The following is a 15,164-nucleotide window of genomic DNA, read 5'->3' on the forward strand; positions in this document are numbered from 1 at the left end:
AGCTTAAGTGACAATCCTCAATATAGAAGCTAAAGATGGGATATACTTATATAAGAAGGCCGAGCCCACCGGCACTTAGCACCATCCACAACAGAACAAAATTACAACCTGAAAAACAACAGGGAATAAACCCCTGAGTACGCAATTACTCAGCAAGACTTACCCGACTAAAGAAAAGACTCTCAAGGGTATGCAGGTTTATTGGGAATCAAGGTAAAGCTTATCAAATTTCAAAGACTCATTTTGCAGAAAAGCTTACTAGTAGTGGATCCTTATGCCAAGCTTTTACTTCACAGATTAAGTACTTTTCCTGAATCTAGATTTGCCTAATCTAGAGCATTCACTTGTCCTACACTAGCTTCGTTTTAGCAGCTTTAGTTTCACTTGTTATCTACGATGCAGGGCAGTGATCCAGTCTTCATATCCGAGAAGTAACGGCGATCCGAATCGATTAATACTCAGCTGAGGATCTCCAACCACACGACATATGTAGCACTTAACCCTTGCATATGTCAACTCGCCCACAGTTTTCTCAAGACCAGAACGGGTTCACGCGACCCGAGAGCACAGCACTCCACCGTCCAGCCGTTGGTACACGTTACTCTCGCCATAGTGCCCGCCATGTTTCCGAGAGTACAACACCCCACCTTCCAGTCTCTTGCCACGGAGGGTACAAGCTACTCTCGCCATCTCTCCACTCCCAGTGCGTGCGAGCTGTTCTGGTATTGGTCCGACCGAGGCTAAGCTTACCCATGACGAGGCATGTGGCCAGTTAAAGGGTCCTAGATCAGCAAGCCTACTTTCGGTACGGTCCTTAATCGACACAGACGGGCGACCTTTCCTGCTCAACGTCTGGTCTCATCTTATTATTTAACACCCAAATCATGTACCTGACAGAGGTACCATACTTGAATGATGAATTCATCACTGCAGATGATGCGCTCACCATTACAAGTCTCTTTTCATAAAACAAACCCATAACCAGTGTCACACATCATTCTTTTAAAAAGAAACAAGTTTTAATTCTCTAGGCAGGGCTAAGCCTCATTAGTTCTTTTTGTAAAACAGGTATCAAGGAGGATAATCAAATTCCAAGGAATGGTAATGCATCAATTGTTTATTCACACAACTCCTATCACCTAATGCAGCAGGTAAGTGATAAAAGTTTTTTAAATAGAAGGAGGTGGCAAATGCACCGGGGCTTGCCTGGGATAAACATTATGTTAGTGTTGTTAATTGACGACCACTTGGTAAGTATCTTCCATTCTGGTGCTGGCTTGATGCATCCACAAGATTAATCCTCCAATACCATCTCATGGTTCGCTCTGATCCATGTCCTTCAGCTCGCATAATCATCTAGCGTACCTATTGGAAATGCATAATGCATATGAGCATGGACATGAATAGCATGAGATAGATGTTCTATACTAAAGAGGGTAAACACTTAAAAGAAGTCATCATAACTCCTATGAGCGCACTAGATGTGAAGATATTACTATGTACCACAAGCACATCTTTTACACATAAATAGGCCTAACGCAAGTATCAGGCACTCATACACGCTTATAAACACAAGACAATCCAATCAACTCAATAATACTAGATATAAATGTCTACTAACCTTTTTCGCATTATTGATTCACCATACTCACACAAAACCTAAATAGTCACTAATTCAAATTTACTCACCAAAGTATTTACTTCATTCCCAATTACTAAAGTCTAAATCAAACAGTAAGAAGGAAATGAATTAATCAAGTATAACCAGGCATTTCGATAAACACTTCATATGCAACAAGTTGGTATCAATCAAGGACCAAGGATTAACTAATCCTCCCTAGGCAAACAAAAATGACACCAAGAAATCAGTTTAACACATGCAGATTTTCTAGACAGCAGCACAGCAGTTAACTGTTTTATTCATAACTCACAAAATATGCATCCAAAAATAGTAAACTAGGACTTTCTGGAAAGCTTAGAAAGTCCTCCACGATTTTGGTATTATCATCACAGTGAGATTCAACATATAGAAATGTCAAACAGTACTAAACGCAATTTCTGTCCAGATTTGGACAGAATTCGGCCACTCACTTTAAAATTCCGTAACTGGAGTTTCAGCCATCCAAATCAGGTGATCCTAGACTTTTTAGAAAGTTAATATAATTGTCTACAATTCATTTATAATCATCTCAAGGTGATTCAATGTGTATCAAAGTCAGTTAATTCAAACACACATTGTTGTCCAGATTTTTAACAGATTCAAACATTACATTTCAAACAGCCATAACTTGATTTCTAGACCACCAAAAGGGGTGATCCAAGACTTTTTGGAAAGCCTATAAAACGTACTATAACTTCTTTATAATTACTAAGAGCTGATTCTCAGTTTTACTTAATCAAACAATCCAATTTTCGAAACCTGTACAGAATTTGGACAGATTCTGAAACTGGACTTGGAAAAATCACAACTCCTAAACTGCTAGTCCTATGGTCATGAAATTTTAGCACAAGCAAGATAAAGGAGTTATCTATAACTTTTCTATATAACATTTTCACAGAAAAGATGATTTACTTTGCTAAACTAGCTTTATAATTAAAATCGTACCTACAGCCCTAAACAGCAGGAATTCTAGTTTAGTTCCTATTTAAGTTAACCACACCTTACCAACTCTTTTATCAAAGCATCCATTGCCTAATTTGCATCATAAACCAATCTTTAGATCAAACAATACTTTGGCTTCATAATACTAATGCACCTATTTCATAACATGAAACTATACAATACACCATATGCACATGATTCATCCATTGCACTATTAAGAATCCACCACAACCTTGCATATATTTCTACCATGACATATTGCATAATTTGCATTTAAGAACTAAACTGTAACGCATGACTCGACTACTTCAAAATCCTGAATCCATTCATTTCATATAATTTGCAATTCAAACTTAAAGTCATATCGCAACGAAGAACCGCTTTCATGACACTATGCACATTTCATTTAGCACAAATATCGACTCCCTACAAATCAACCATTTATTCGATTAACGGAAACAACGGGTCGACTTACCACGACTAAACTCAAAGCGGCGTCCACAAACACGGCGATGGCTTTGGGTTCAGTCTTTCTATCAGACACCTGTCAAGCCCCACCCGGATCTCGCTTGCTTTCACCCAACATCCGGGATTCGCTCCACACAACCACACATAAATATACACATGATTAATTTCTTATAAGCGACGCCGAGAAACAAAACACCCAAGTAAGAACATAACCTCATGGTCGTGCAAAAACTTGCGGTGTCACGGATGAAGAACGAGGATGAACTCTGGTCAATCCTCCCGTCGAACACATGGCGTGCGTCGTGGACATTGGACTGCTCCGGCGTGCTGCTGCTCGCATAGAGACAAGGAGGGATGCTGCTGGGGAAGAAATAGAAGCAGTGAAGGCGAAGTCGCCATGGGGAGAGGAGTAGAGACGACAGCCTTCGGAGTTCGGACATGGGGCGAGCTTGGCATGGGATCTGCCACCATGGGGAAGAGACCTGGGCGCCCATGGAGAGGAGCGTGACTAGCAAAGAACCAAGAGGGAGAGGGCTAGGGCAAACTCGACTGGGACACCATGGGAGGAACAGGAGCAGGGAGTACGGGCGACCGGTGCCTAGAGGTTGAGGACCGACGCCATGGGAAACTGGAGCACGCCACAAACAGAGAGGGGCTAGGCGAGCTGGGACTGGACGCCATGGCTGCTTGCCGCTGCTGGCATGGGGAGAAACCAGGGAGCAGAGAGGGGCAGCCATGAGGGGGCTGGGAACCTGGCTCGGGGCTTTGACGCCATGGGAGGGGTAGGGAGAGGAGTGCCCAAGTGGTGGCTGCCGCAGGGATGAACGCCAGGGAAGAGGATGGCGTGAGGGAGTTCGGTTGGAGCTTGAGGAAGAGATGAGGATGAAGGAGAAATGACGTGTGTAGCTTCTAGGAAATAATGGGCAGCGTGGATAAGAAGGAGAGGAGCTTGAGCGGTGGAGAAGATAAGAGAAAAATTCAGATTTTTTCCTTCTCCAATCTTTAACCAAAAGAATACCCAAATAAGTGAAAAAATCTGGGATTTGAATCCGGGCGAGATGCAAACAGACCCATCAAAACAATATAAATTTTAATATTTTTGGACTACGCTAACACTGTTAGGTATTTTCGGGATCAGGCAAATTTTCACAGTTGTAGACAGTGGAACAGATTAATTACGAGTACTCATTTCGGTTCTAGTTATCTCGGTCCGATTTAATTTTTGCAGCACTTCTATCGTGAAGTTCTAGTAATATTTACTTGGGCAAAAATACAAGAGTGGATCGGGATTCCAAATTCATGTTCTCTTAATCCATAAATTCTAAACAAACACCAGGCTCGACATTTCGCGAAATAAATACGCGAGATCGATCCGGCATCGAAATTGTGATCCCTTCGGAAGCGAAGTCACACATCGTTCACGTGGGCGAGAGGCTGTGCGCTGTCTAGACACCGCTTAACACCAGCCACGCGCCACGATGCCAGGCCACAGAGAGACACGGGCAACATAAGCGTGAAAGGATTTCAAATGAAGTTTAAGAAACCAGATCCGATTTCCAGAATTAAAGTTTGGGCAAGACGTTGATGGCTTAACCCAAACGATACTGGAGTCGATGTTCCGAAATTACTAAAGTCTGAATTTTGCAAAATAAATTAGGACAATTTAGACAGATGGAGACAGACACGATATCAAAATCGTGATAGACGAGGATGATTAAAATTTAGTGACCTTTACATTCACAGCTATCACGTGTTAACGTCCGCACTCGTGGTCGAGTAGATGATAAACACCTGGGGTGTTACAACCTTCCCCCTTAAAAGAATCTCGTCCCGAGATTCAGAACGAAAGACTTCTAAGAGTAGAGAGGCATATAACCCTGTCCATAATAGTGACAGCATAAGCTAATTCCAAGCAAAGACGAGCATCTCAAAATGTTGCTTCTCTAGTGGGTATAGCACATACCATTTTAGTTCAACTAGAGACGTCAATAAACAAGCTATAACTGACAAAAGAACACATAAGGTTCCATGTGTGCAGTTTACTTTTTCTGATGACACGGTACTATCTGAGTCTATTGAAAACGGTGGACAAATGGATAGCAATTCCTAGCACATGAGACGAGTGTGGATGTCAAACAACATCACAATTAACTCGTGGTTAGCCAGGGAATCCAAGTCCAAGAAAAATGATAGAGATTCAAGGAATGTAGGGATCTGTAGATGTTGACCTTGTGTCCAATCCATTTTATCAAGCACTAAGCATGGCTCGGCTTGATCACACATGTTAGAAAATCACATGTGAGGCGATTGAGACACAACTAGAACTGTGGTCGGGCTATTACCAGTTAGCTGAGGATGGCAAAATACCTCGGACAACAATGTCGAGTTAAGATGCATATGCTCATAATCTAATCCAATATGGCCCAAGACCTGCGCATATGTTCATAACCTTCACTTGGTCTTCATAAAGGTTTCTTCAGGATAGGCTGAACTAAAGTGAGTTTAGACAACTCGATAAAACGATCTCTAAACTCAACCTTTGTTCATTGGGCAGTTACAAGTTAGTAAAACCAACTTGTTGAACTACTTTTGACATTGAGCAAGTCCTCTTATTACCCGTCGGCAAACCAGAGGTTGGGAGTTTACATTTACGAGTACGAGGGCATGCATTTGGATAAGGATTCAGTTGATCAGATTATTTATTCATCTCCTCCACACGAGACAAAATAACATGTGTATTAGATGTATGAATCCAATAAGGAGGCGAATGAACAAACTCCTGCATTTAGCAGCAAGGGAAGTCAATCTCCATTTTGAGAACTAATCAGTTGTCACCCAACACTAAAAAGCTTCAAGGCTTCACCTTTGTAGAAAGGGTAGCGGAGGGAAGCTGTATATGGGTAGTCACCACCAAAATCAAGAAAAATGAGACTACACCGATAAGAATGGTTACAGGTAGAAAGCCAAATAGGTCCTGGCCCGATGAAAGGAACACGAGATTGCCAAAACCTAAAATGGTTGATGAGGGAGTACGATGGAAGACTATTATTTCAGCCCCAAGCATATTTCTATGCCCATCGCAGAAATTTCAAGGTCAAGGATGAGCATCTAATTAGATACAGAGAGGTAATGATCATAAAATTAAACTGATAAGTCTTCGAGAGATATGAGGAAACCAAAGGCATTGAACTCAAGGAAATGATCGGACATGTCTTTCCTGGGTTAGGTTGATAAAATAACGACATGGTCCCCAAGAAGATACAGAGTGGAATAGAAACATCAGCTTGCACCAAGCGAGTAAAGGCATGATTTTGGATGAAAAAAATGACTACAAAAGAGTCACGTTTTAAACAACGAGAACACGTACTCGAGATCCTTGTTTTAAGCTCAGGTGCATTTATTTTCTACGATAAGATTACCTAAACACCAATTTAGATAAACTTGGTCCTAAAGTAACGATGGAAATTTAAACTCGTCCACTTTTGGAAACTGGGGAAAAACTTTGGGAAATTAACATCGATTTGGGTCATGGCTCCTAGATGAGGACATGGCCAAATTTTAGGTTTATGCAAACAAGTCACCAATATTCTATCGGCACACAGGCACAAAAATAAACATAAGTTGCACTATCAGTCAAACTAAGAAGAACCACAGACCACATAAACACATGTCTAAAGGACACATCAAACAAAGCTAGAAATTGCTTATAGAACAGTAATACTTCATACAGTTTCCAATTATTTATTATCGGGATAAAGATGAGAAAAGCATGTTCGTTCACAATCACCTATTATTAGAATAAAGGTGAGGAAAGTATTTCTGTGCGCAAACAACAAACACAATGCAACAATCGGGATGCATGCTCGTCCTATTCGTCCTCACGAATTTCGCCAACATAATATGGCAATAGCGTTCTATATCGGTGGCATACTTACGACTCTCACGGTATTTTGCTAGTCGTCAGCTAAACATACGAGTTCGAAGTTAGTGTACCTGCAGAAAATTTCATCACAGCCCATTTCCTAATGATGCAATTCACACATGACAGTTTATCATAGTTTATACTCCATATATTTCTATATGGAGGCCAGCTCCTCATTAAGCGCCGAGCCACGCATAGGCGCCGCTGCCACACTTTAACCATAGGGCAGCTCATTATGGTAACTCACCTTCTTACCTGAGCGTAGGTGCGTCGTTGCAAATACATTACACTTCTCAGTATTCCCATGTCTGTATACCCATACACATCCATGGGGTACTGAATCCCGAAAAAGTAATTACTCCACATCGCAGCCTTCATATATACATATGTGTAACATGTATATAATCAAGCGCCACAATTAAGCACTCCCCTAGACCGACGTTTGTCCGGTCACGCTCTCACATCTCACCTTACCTGAGCGTCGATCCATTCAAGACTGAATGGCCTCAAAAACAACATTACACATGTATGCATCACCCTTCCCAGGTTGTGGGTTAGTATTCTGAACTAAGCCACCTAGTAGTCCTTAACTTAGGGCTTATAGAGGATGTCGCTAGCATTATAGTTTTTCAAATATGTTTTTCAAAACCAAACAATGTGTTTAGTTGAAAATAGATTTTCCAAAACCAAAATTTTGTTTTGAAAATACGTATGTGACCGTATCATACTTAATCAAGCTCCGATACCAGCTGTCGCAGAACCTCCCAAGTTATCGGGCCCACATGCACCTGTCCTTGTCTCAACGACCTCAGACGGCTATGCATGTGCACCAAACAACTTAACAGGATCTGTCCGAGTGCCCCGAGGACCCCGGATAAACGACTTACCGCCAAGATCGCAGGATTAAGTAAACACAACTCACATACAAACACTTGCAGCGGAAATAAATTCTTTATTACAAAATGATTACATGTTACAATAATTTTACATTATACAATTATCGGAGTGATTACAAGAGAAAATGATTCAAAAGAATTACAAATTTGAAATGTTATAAAATATTTGTAAATTTGAAGATACATGCTAGCTTAAGTGACAATCCTCAATACTTATATAAGAAGGCCGAGCCCACCGGCACTTAGCACCATCCACAACAGAACAAAATTACAACCTGAAAAACAACAGGGAATAAAACCCTGAGTACGCAATTACTCAGCAAGACTTACCCGACTAAAGAAAAGACTCTCAAGGGTATGCAGGTTTATTGGGAATCAAGGTAAAGCTTATCAAATTTCAAAGACTCATTTTGCAGAAAAGCTTACTAGTAGTGGATCCTTATGCCAAACTTTTACTTCACAGATTAAGTACTTTTCCTGAATCTAGATTTGCCTAATCTAGAGCATTCACTTGTCCTACACTAGCTTCGTTTTAGCAGCTTTAGTTTCACTTGTTATCTACGATGCAGGGCAGTGATCCAGTCTTCATATCCGAGAAGTAACGGCGATCCGAATCGATTAATACTCAGCTGAGGATCTCCAACCACACGACATATGTAGCACTTAACCCTTGCATATGTCAACTCGCCCACGGTTTTCTCAAGACCAGAACGGGTTCACGCGACCCGAGAGCACAACACTCCACCGTCCAGCCGTTGGCCTGGTTGGTACACGTTACTCTCGCCATGGTGCCCGCCATGTTTCCGAGAGTACAGCACCCCACCTTCCAGTCTCTTGCCACGGAGGGTACAAGCTACTCTCGCCATCTCTCCACTCCCAGTGCGTGCGAGCTGTTCTGGTATTGGTCCGACCGAGGCTAAGCTTACCCATGACAAGGCATGTGGCCAATTAAAGGGTCCTAGATCAGCAAGCCTACTTTCGGTACGGTCCTTAATCGACACAGACGGGCGACCTTTCCTGCTCAACGTCTGGTCTCATCTTATTATTTAACACCCAAATCATGTACCTGACAGAGGTACCATACTTGAATGATGAATTCATCACTGCAGATGATGCGCTCACCATTACAAGTCTCTTTTCATAAAACAAACCCATAACCAGTGTCACACATCATTCTTTTAAAAAGAAACAAGTTTTAATTCTCTAGGCAGGGCTAAGCCTCATTAGTTCTTTTTGTAAAACAGGTATCAAGGAGGATAATCAAATTCCAAGGAATGGTAATGCATCAATTGTTTATTCACACAACTCCTATCACCTAATGCAGCAGGTAAGTGATAAAAGTTTTTTAAATAGAAGGAGGTGGCAAATGCACCGGGGCTTGCCTGGGATAAACACTATGTTAGTGTTGTTAATTGACGACCACTTGGTAAGTATCTTCCATTCTGGTGCTGGCTTGATGCATCAACAAGATTAATCCTCCAATACCATCTCATGGTTCGCTCTGATCCATGTCCTTCAGCTCGCATAATCATCTAGCGTACCTATTGGAAATGCATAATGCATATGAGCATGGACATGAATAGCATGAGATAGATGTTCTATACTAAAGAGGGTAAACACTTAAAAGAAGTCATCATAACTCCTATGAGCGCACTAGATGTGAAGATATTACTATGTACCACAAGCACATCTTTTACACTTAAATAGGCCTAACGCAAGTATCAGGCACTCATACACGCTTATAAACACAAGACAATCGAATCAACTCAATAATACTAGATATAAATGTCTACTAACCTTTTTCGCATTATTGATTCACCATACTCACACAAAACCTAAATAGTCACTAATTCAAATTTACTCACCAAAGTATTTACTTCATTCCCAATTACTAAAGTCTAAATCAAACAGTAAGAAGGAAATGAATTAATCAAGTATAACCAGACATTTCGATAAACACTTCATATGCAACAAGTTGGTATCAATCAAGGACCAAGGATTAACTAATCCTTCCTAGGCAAACAAAAATGACACCAAGAAATCAGTTTAACACATGCAGATTTTCTAGACAGCAGCACAGCAGTTAACTGTTTTATTCATAACTCACAAAATATGCATCCAAAAATAGTAAACTAGGACTTTCTGGAAAGCTTAGAAAGTCCTCCACGATTTTGGTATTATCATCACAGTGAGATTCAACATATAGAAATGTCAAACAGTACTAAACGCAATTTCTGTCCAGATTTGGACAGAATTCGGCCACTCACTTTAAAATTCCGTAACTGGAGTTTCAGCCATCCAAATCAGGTGATCCTAGACTTTTTAGAAAGCTAATATAATTGTCTACAATTCATTTATAATCATCTCAAGGTGATTCAATGTGTATCAAAGTCAGTTAATTCAAACACACATTGTTGTCCAGATTTTTGACAGATTCAAACATTACATTTCAAACAGCCATAACTTGATTTCTAGACCACCAAAAGGGGTGATCCAAGACTTTTTGGAAAGCCTATAAAACGTACTATAACTTCTTTATAATTACTAAGAGCTGATCCTCAGTTTTACTTAATCAAACAATCCAATTTTCGAAACCTATATAGAATTTGGACAGATTCTGAAACTGGACTTGGAAAAATCACAACTCCTAAACTGCTAGTCCTATGGTCATGAAATTTTAGCACAAGCAAGATAAAGGAGTTATCTATAACTTTTCTATATAACATTTTCACAGAAAAGATGATTTACTTTGCTAAACTAGCTTTATAATTAAAATCGTACCTACAGCCCTAAACAGCAGGAATTCTAGTTTAGTTCCTATTTAAGTTAACCACACCTTACCAACTCTTTTATCAAAGCATCCATTGCCTAATTTGCATCATAAACCAATCTTTAGATCAAACAATACTTTGGCTTCATAATACTAATGCACCTATTTCATAACATGAAACTATACAATACACCATATGCACATGATTCATCCATTGCACTATTAAGAATCCACCACAACCTTGCATATATTTCTACCATGACATATTGCATAATTTGCATTTAAGAACTAAACTGTAACGCATGACTCGACTACTTCAAAATCCTGAATCCATTCATTTCATATAATTTGCAATTCAAACTTAAAGTCATATCGCAACGAAGAACCGCTTTCATGACACTATGCACATTTCATTTAGCACAAATATCGACTCCCTACAAATCAACCATTTATTCGATTAACGGAAACAACGGGTCGACTTACCACAACTAAACTCAAAGCGGCGTCCACAAACACGGCGATGGCTTTGGGTTCAGTCTTTCTATCGGACACCTGTCAAGCCCCACCCGGATCTCGCTTGCTTTCACCCAACATCCGGGATTCGCTCCACACAACCACACATAAATATACACATGATTAATTTCTTATAAGCGACGCCGAGAAACAAAACACCCAAGTAAGAACATAACCTCATGGTCGTGCAAAAACTTGCGGTGTCACGGATGAAGAACGAGGATGAACTCTGGTCAATCCTCCCGTCGAACACATGGCGTGCGTCGTGGACATTGGACTGCTCCGGCGTGCTGCTGCTCGCATAGAGACAAGGAGGGATGCTGCTGGGGAAGAAATAGAAGCAGTGAAGGCGAAGTCGCCATGGGGAGAGGAGTAGAGACGACAGCCTTCGGAGTTCGGACATGGGGCGAGCTTGGCATGGGATCTGCCACCATGGGGAAGAGACCTGGGCGCCCATGGAGAGGAGCGTGACTAGCAAAGAACCAAGAGGGAGAGGGCTAGGGCAAACTCGACTGGGACACCATGGGAGGAACAGGAGCAGGGAGTACGGGCGACCGGTGCCTAGAGGTTGAGGACCGACGCCATGGGAAACTGGAGCACGCCACAAACAGAGAGGGGCTAGGCGAGCTGGGGCTGGACGCCATGGCTGCTTGCCGCTGCTGGCATGGGGAGAAACCAGGGAGCAGAGAGGGGCAGCCATGAGGGGGCTGGGAACCTGGCTAGGGGCTTTGACGCCATGGGAGGGGTAGGGAGAGGAGTGCCCAAGTGGTGGCTGCCGCAGGGATGAACGCCAGGGAAGAGGATGGCGTGAGGGAGTTCGGCTGGAGCTTGAGGGAGAGATGAGGATGAAGGAGAAATGACGTGTGTAGCTTCTAGGAAATAATGGGCAGCGTGGATAAGAAGGAGAGGAGCTTGAGCGGTGGAGAAGATAAGAGAAAAATTCAGATTTTTCCTTCTCCAATCTTTAACCAAAAGAATACCCAAATAAGTGAAAAAATCTGGGATTTGAATCCGGGCGAGATGCAAACAGACCCATCAAAACAATATAAATTTTAATATTTTTGGACTACGCTAACACTGTTAGGTATTTTCGGGATCAGGCAAATTTTCACAGTTGTAGACAGTGGAACAGATTAATTACGAGTACTCATTTCGGTTCTAGTTATCTCGGTCCGATTTAATTTTTCAGCACTTCTATCGTGAAGTTCTAGTAATATTTACTTGGGCAAAAATACAAGAGTGGATCGGGATTCCAAATTCATGTTCTCTTAATCCATAAATTCTAAACAAACACCAGGCTCGACATTTCGCGAAATAAATACGCGAGATCGATCCGGCATCGAAATTGTGATCCCTTCGGAAGCGAAGTCACACATCGTTCACGTGGGCGAGAGGCTGTGCGCTGTCTAGACACCGCTTAACACCAGCCACGCGCCACGATGCCAGGCCACAGAGAGACACGGGCAACATAAGCGTGAAAGGATTTCAAATGAAGTTTAAGAAACCAGATCCGATTTCCAGAATTAAAGTTTGGGCAAGACGTTGATGGCTTAACCCAAACGATACTGGAGTCGATGTTCCGAAATTACTAAAGTCTGAATTTTGCAAAATAAATTAGGACAATTTAGACAGATGGAGACAGACACGATATCAAAATCGTGATAGACGAGGATGATTAAAATTTAGTGACCTTTACATTCACAGCTATCACGTGTTAACGTCCGCACTCGTGGTCGAGTAGACGATAAACACCTGGGGTGTTACACCCCCCTTCTAGCCCCCGAGGGAGGTTCGGTTTTTGCTGAGGCAAGGCCATCCTCCCTTGATGGTTAGACTTTTTATTTATACGTGTAAAGGGATCGAGATACATGAACGACTTGAAACACTTTAAGGGTAAAAGCGACGTAGCTGTTCGATGTTCCAAGAGTTGTTGTAGACCTCGCCTTGATCGTTGGCCAGCTTGTATGTCCCAGGCTTCAAAACTTTGGCGATGATGAACGGCCCTTCCCAGGGAGGAGTAAGTTTGTGGCGCCCTCGGGCGTCTTGTCATAGCCGAAGCACCAAATCTCCCACTTGGAAGCCTCGGGGCCGAATCCTTCGGGCGTGGTAGCGTCGCAGAGACTGCTGATACCACGCCGAGGGTAGTAAGGCTACGTCCCGAGCCTCTTCCAGCTAGTCCAGTGAATCTTCTCGGCTGGTCTGGTTGTTTTGGTCGTCGTATGCCTTTGTCCTCGGGAAACCGTATTCTAAGTCCGTGGGTAGGACGGCCTCGGCCCCATAGACTAGAAAGAACGGCGAGAAACCCGTGGCCCGGCTCGGCGTCGTCCTCAGACTCCAAACCACCGAGGGTAGCTCTTTTATCCACCGCTTGACAAACTTGTTGAGGCCGTTGTAGATCCTCGGCTTTAGTCCCTGCAAAATCATGCCATTGGCGCGCTCCACCTGCCCGTTTGTCATCGGGTGAGCTACGGCGGCCCAGTCCACACGGATGTGGTGGCATTCGCAAAAGTCTAGGAACTTTTTCCCAATGAACTGCATGCCATTGTCAGTGATGATGGAGTTTGGGATCCCAAAGCGGTGGATGATATTTGTAAAGAATGCCACCGCCTGCTCGGACCCGATGCTAGTTAGGGGTCGGACTTCGATCCATTTGGAGAATTTGTCGATGGCGACCAGCAGGTGCGTGAACCCCCGGGCGCCTTCTGCAAGGGACCGACGAGGTCCAGACCCCATACGGCAAACGACCAAGTGATAGGTATCGTCTGTAGGGCCTGAGCGGGCAGGTGCGCCCGTCTTGCGTAGAATTAACACCCTCGGCAGGAGCGTACAATCCTAGTGGCGTCGGTCACTGCGGTCAGCCCGTAGAAACCTTGTCGGAAAGCGTTTCCTACGAGGGCTCGAGGTGCTGCATGGTGACCGCAAGCCCCCGAGTGTATTTCTTGTAACAGCTCTTGTCCTTGGGCGACGGATATGCATCGTTGGAGAATGCCTGAGGGGCTGCGGTGGTACAACTCTTTTTCATCACCCAGTAAAACGAATGACTTGGCGCGCCGAGCCAGTCGCCGAGCTTCGACCTTGTCGAGGGGCAGCTCTCCTCGGAGGAGATATTCCAGGGACGGGGTCTGCCAGTTTAGGTTTGGTGTGACCCCACTCTGCTCTATCTCGACGCGCAGGGCCTCACCCTCGACGGCCGAGGGTACCTCGGGCTGGACCGAGGTCTCCTCGGGCTCGGGTGTGTCGTTGAGTTTGACGGATGGTTGATATATGTCCCTGGAGAAGACATTCGGGGGAACCGTCGTTCATCCTGAGGCAATTTTAGCTAGCTCATCCGTGGTCTTGTTGTACCGTCGAGCAACATGGTTGAGTTCCAGCAATAGAACTTATCTTCCAAGCGCCGAACTTCGTCGCAGTAGGCCTCCATCTTCCGATCGCGGCAATGAGAGTTCTTCATGACTTGGTCAATAACGAGCTGCGAGTCGCCATGAGCATCGAGGCGCCGAACCCCTAGCTCGACGGCGATGCGCAATCCATTAACCAAGGCCTCGTACTCGGCCACGTTGTTCGATGCCAGAAAATGGAGGCGTATTATGTAGCGCACATGTTTCCCGAGGGGTGAAATGAAGAGCAAGCCAGCACCTGCTCCTGTTTTCATAAGCGACCCATCGAAGTACATGGTCTAAAGTTCGGCCTGGATTGGAGCTGTGGGCAATTGGGTGTCGACCCATTCAGCCAGGAAGTCTGCCAAGACTTGAGATTTTATGGCCTTCCGAGGGGCGAATGAAAGTGTTTCCCCCATGAGTTCCACTGCCCATTTTGCTATCCTACCCGAGGCCTCTCGGCACTGGATGATCTCTCCCAGGGGGAAGGATGACACCACAATCACCAGATGAGACTCGAAGTAGTGTCGCGGCTTTCGCCGTGTTAGAATCACCGCGTACAGTAGCTTCTGGATTTGTGGGTAGCGGATTTTGGTCTCGGATAGCACCTCGCTGA

General features: G+C 43.6%; 1 long non-coding RNA gene across 1 annotated transcript; it reads right to left on the reverse strand.

The window, feature by feature from the left end:
* Positions 1 to 9,140: 9,140 nt before the first annotated feature.
* On the reverse strand, positions 9,141 to 11,666 carry LOC118476680 (uncharacterized). Its single transcript, XR_004857174.1, has 2 exons — positions 11,142 to 11,666; positions 9,141 to 9,429 (listed from the first exon to the last, which is right to left on the reverse strand). It is a non-coding gene; the product is annotated as an uncharacterized lncRNA (long non-coding RNA).
* Positions 11,667 to 15,164: the final 3,498 nt, after the last annotated feature.

Source organism: Zea mays, chromosome 3, assembly GCF_902167145.1.
Source record: "Zea mays cultivar B73 chromosome 3, Zm-B73-REFERENCE-NAM-5.0, whole genome shotgun sequence".
NCBI lineage: Eukaryota > Viridiplantae > Streptophyta > Magnoliopsida > Poales > Poaceae > Zea > Zea mays.